The 5000-nt window shown below is 40.7% G+C and overlaps 1 protein-coding gene across 4 annotated transcripts in view; it reads right to left on the minus strand.

The window, feature by feature from the left end:
• Positions 1–5000, minus strand: part of LOC133574886 (astrotactin-2) — a 752799-nt gene that overhangs the window by 269753 nt on the left and 478046 nt on the right. The gene's annotated exons all lie outside the window — the stretch shown is intronic.

A 5000-nucleotide genomic window follows, 5' to 3' on the forward strand; every position in this document is an offset into this window, starting at 1 on the left:
TACTTTTAAAAAAAATAAATAAAATAAAATAAGATAAATAAATTAAAAACATCTTCTTTCTTCTTCTTCTTGAGTTGATTTATTTTGGAAAACTTTGTTACATTGTTTAATGCATCCAGCGGGGCATCACAACAAAATTAGGCATAATGACTGTATATATCGGTTGATATTGGAATCGGTAATTAAGAGTTGGACAATATCGGAATATCGGATATCGGCAAAAAAAATTTCTATTTTGTAGGTATATTTGAGCTCATTTAATATCCTTTACTTGTATCCTCTTTGTATATAATTTAGTCGTGCATGTCTCATGACGCATTATCTGTATGTAATATTGGCTGCTTTTCGGATAGTTTTTTGTGTGCCATTTTTGTGTTTTCATTTTTTGCAGCTCCAGACAGATTTATTTTTTAAATTTTTGGTCCAATATGGCTCTTTTAACTAGGGATGTCCGATAATGGCTTTTTGCCGATATCCGATATTCCGATATTGTCCAACTCTTTAATTACCGATACCGATATCAACCGATATATACAGTCGTGGAATTAACACATTATTATGCCTAATTTGGACAACCAGGTATGGTGAAGATAAGGTACTTAAAAAAATAAAAAATAAAAATAAAAATAAAATAAATAAATTAAAAACATTTTCTTGAATAAAAAAGAAAGTAAAACAATATAAAAACAGTTACATAGAAACTAGTAATTAATGAAAATTAGTCAAATTAACTGTTAAAGGTTAGTACTATTAGTGGACCAGCAGCACACACAATCATGTGTGCTTACGGACTGTATCCCTTGCAGACTGTATTGATATATATTGATGTATAATGTAGGAACCAGAATATTAATAACAGAAAGAAACAACCCTTTTGTGTGAATGAGTGTGAATGAGTTTTTTTGGGTTGGTGCACTAATTGTAAGTGTATCTTGTGTTTTTTATGTTGATTTAATAAAAAAAACCACACAAAAAAACGATACCGATAATTTCCGATATTACATTTTAACGCATTTATCGGCCGATATTATCGGACATCTCTAATATTGATGTCTTGAGTTTTTTTCCCCAAAACAGACATTTGTGATTTAATGAACATGTTTTGAGTGTTCGTTGTCATTTTAAACTCAAAAAGCACCTGATGGCAACAACAATGGGAAAACAAACTCTTTATTGGTGTTTTACTCGTTTTCTACCACACATACTTAAAAGTGAACACTAGATGGCAGTAAAAACACATGTCATATTTTCTGGACTATAGAGGCATTGTCATATAAACCGTAGCCACTACATTTGAGAACAAACAGGTATTTTTCCATGTATAAGCCACATCACATGGACAAAGATAAGACCTTACAGAGGAAAGTTCTGTGGTCAGATGAAACAAAAAATGAGCTCTTTAGCCACAATACCCAGTAATATGTTTGGAGGAGAAAAAGTGAGGCCTTTAATCCCAGGAACACCATCCCTACCGTCAAGCATGGTGGTAGTAGTATTATGCTCTGGGCCTGTTTTGCTGCCAATGGAACTGGTGCTTTACAGAGAGTTAAATGGGACAATAAAAAAAGGAGGATTACCTCCAAATTCTTCAGGACAACCTAAAATCATCAGCCCGGAGGTTGGGTCTTGGGCGCAGTTGGGTGTTCCAACAGGACAATGACCCCAAACACACGTCAACAGTGGTAAAGGAATGGCTAAATCAGGCTAGAATTAAGGTTTTAGAATGACCTTCCCAAAGTCCTGACTTAAATGTGTGGACAATGCTGAAGAAACAAGTCCATGTCAGAAAACCAACACATTTAGCTGAACTGCACCAATTTTGTCAAGAGGAGTGGTTTAAAATTCAACCAGAAGCTTGTGGATGGCTACCAAAAGCGCCTTATCGCAGTGAAACTTGCCAAGAGACATGTAACCAAATATTAACATTGCTGTATGTATACTTTTGACCCTAAAGATTTGGTCACATTTTCAGTAGACCCATAATAAATTCATAAAAGAACCAAACTTCATTGTGGAGGGGGGCGTGGCCTGCGAGCGTGCCGCGGACCGGGGTGTGCAAGGACCGGCCTCGAAGACAGCGGCAGGTGAGTAGATTGCCCAGCTGGGCTTTGTAATCAATTCACCTGTTGCCCGGGACGAGAGACGGGGTTGGAGTGGCTGGCGAGCAGACGGATGAGACCGAACATAAAAGACTGTTACCTCCGACTACCGGGCTCACAAAAGAATCTTTGTGTCAGGAGAACCCACAAGAGGGCAACCTCCACATTTATGAATGTTTTTTGTGACCAACAAGTATGTTCTCCGATCACTCTATCACAAAAAAAATAAGAGTTGTAGAAATTACTGGAAACTCAAGACAGCCATGACATTATGTTCCTTACAAGTGTACGCAAACTTTTGACCATGACTGTATTTGTACGTGTAATGTAATCAAACTGGTGTCGTTAGCATTAGGAAGTGTCTTTGTCAGTATTATTAACTTACAATGGCATTCTTGTCGTATCTTCATCCATCCATCTTCTTCCGCTTATCCGAGGTCGGGTCGCGGGCGCAGCAGCCTAAGCAGGGAAGCCCAGACTTCCCTCTCCCCAGCCACTTCGTCCAGCTCTTCCTGTGGGACCCCGAGGCGTTCCCAGGCAAGCCGGGAGACATAGTCTTCCCAACGTGTCCTGGGTCTTCCCCACGGCCACGTGCCCTAAACACCTCCCTAGGGAGGCGTTTGGGTGGCATCCTGACCAGATGCCCGAACCACCTCATCTGGCCCCTCTCGATGTGGAGGAGCAGCGGCTTTACTTTGAGCTCCCCCCCGGATGGCAGAGCTTCTCACCCTATCTCTAAGGGAGAGCCCCGCCACCCGGCGGAGGAAACTCGTTCCGGCCGCTTGTACCCGTGATCTTGTCCTTTCGGTCATAACCCAAAGCTTATGACCATAGGTGAGGATGGGAACGTAGATCGACCGGTAAATTGAGAGCTATGCCTTCCGGCTCAGCTCCTTCTTCACCACAACGAATCGATACAGCGTCCGCATTACTGAAGACGCCGCACCGATCCGCCTGTCGATCTCACTATCCACTCTTCACTCAATCGTGAACAGGACTCCGAGGTACTTGAACTCCTCCACTTGGGGCAAGATCTCCTCCCCAACCCGGAGATGGCACTCCACCCTTTTCCGGGCGAGAACCATGGACTTGGACTTGTTGTATCTTCAGTTTTCGTAAAATTCACCAAAACTTCACCGTGGAGTTATTGAGTCTTTTCAGCAGATTGGAGTGCTAGTTTCCGCAGCTAGTGGGTCCATGACAATGGCTTCTGTTTTGTCCGAGCTGCCGTTTTACTGCCGTGTTACAGACACCGTTTGGAAACAATTACAGTATGTAAATAAATAAAAAATATGTAAATAACAAATTTCACAACATATATATCTGAGGCTTATAGTCTGGTGCGGCTAATATATGAAACAACATGGTTTATTTGTATTTATTTGCGCTCTGTAGCCTGGAAAATAACGGTACAGTAGCAACTCTACACTGCTATACAAACTACATGTACACAGTCTACTCCAAAGTGTTTCATTCTTTTGTGAGATACTACATCCACACAATGGCCTTTGGAACTTTTTGCACGAGTCCGGTTACGGCAGGATTTCTGCATCTTTTTTTGTGAATGGATTTGGCAGTCAGATCCATTTGCTGCATCTCACAAACACATGAATAGCAATGTCCGCTGGCAAGAACCCAGAATGGAGCCATTCATCAAACAGTGCTGTGTAATTCTGCCATTGTCATGCAGGTTTCCTGTGATTGAATAGGAGGAGTTAAAGTTAATCATTAACAGAGCTCTCTCTTCCTCGCCCTCTCTCGCTCTCTGCAGAAACAGACAAGGGAGCAGGAGAGGATTTATTTCTTGAGAATTTATGATTTTTGGTCTGTTCTCTTGCAAGGATTCAACGTGATGGCAAAAAGGTCTTTCAAACTGGAATATGCATTTTTTTTTTTTTTTTTACTGAAATGTATAACATGCGGAACACGTCATTGCCAATACAGTGGGGCCTCCAATTAAGTGGTCCAATTAGACTTAGACCTGGACAAACTGTATTGATCCACAAGGGAAATTGTCCCACACAGTAGCTCACTTTCAAAGGCTGGAAAGGGTAAGGATGGAAAGGATAATGCAGGTATTAAGGAGACTACAAATGTACCATAGTAGCAATATAAAATATAACATATATGTAATATTTACATATTATATATACAGTAAATAATATATTATATTATATTATATTTTCATATGTATTCGGAGTTCAACCAATCCCACCAGGCTTCAGCTTACAGAGAGTTAACTATTATGATAACTAGGGATGTCCGATAATATCGGAAATTATCGGTATTAAAAATGATCGGTTTCAAAAAGGAAAATGTATGACTGTGTACACGGATGTAGGGAGAAGTACAGTGCCTTTGTGTGCCGGCCCAATCACATAATATCTACGGCTTTTCACACACACAAGTGAATGCAAAGCATGCTTGGTCAACAGCCATACAGGTCACACTGAGGGTGGCCGTATAAACAACTTTAACACTGTTACAAATATGCGCCACACTGTGAACCCACACCAAACAAGAATGATAAACACATTCCGGGGGAACATCCACATCGTAACACAACATAAACACAACCGAAGAAATACCCAGAACCCCTTGCAGCACTAACTCGTCCGGGACGCTACAATATACACCCCCATAACCCCCTATCCCCGCCCACCTCAACCTCCTCATGCTCTCCCAGGGAGAGCATGTCCCAAATTCCAAGCTGCTGTTTTGAGGCATGTTAAAAAAACATAATGCACTTTGTGACTTCAATAATAAATATGGCAGTGCCATGTTGGCATTTTTTTTTCCATAACTTGAGTTGATTTATTTTGGAAAACCTTGTTACATTGTTTAATGCATCCAGCGGGGCATAATAATAATAATGTGTTGATTCCACGACTGTATATATCG

The sequence above is a fragment of the Nerophis lumbriciformis genome, linkage group LG32 (genome assembly GCF_033978685.3).
Source record: "Nerophis lumbriciformis linkage group LG32, RoL_Nlum_v2.1, whole genome shotgun sequence".
Taxonomy (NCBI): domain Eukaryota; kingdom Metazoa; phylum Chordata; class Actinopteri; order Syngnathiformes; family Syngnathidae; genus Nerophis; species Nerophis lumbriciformis.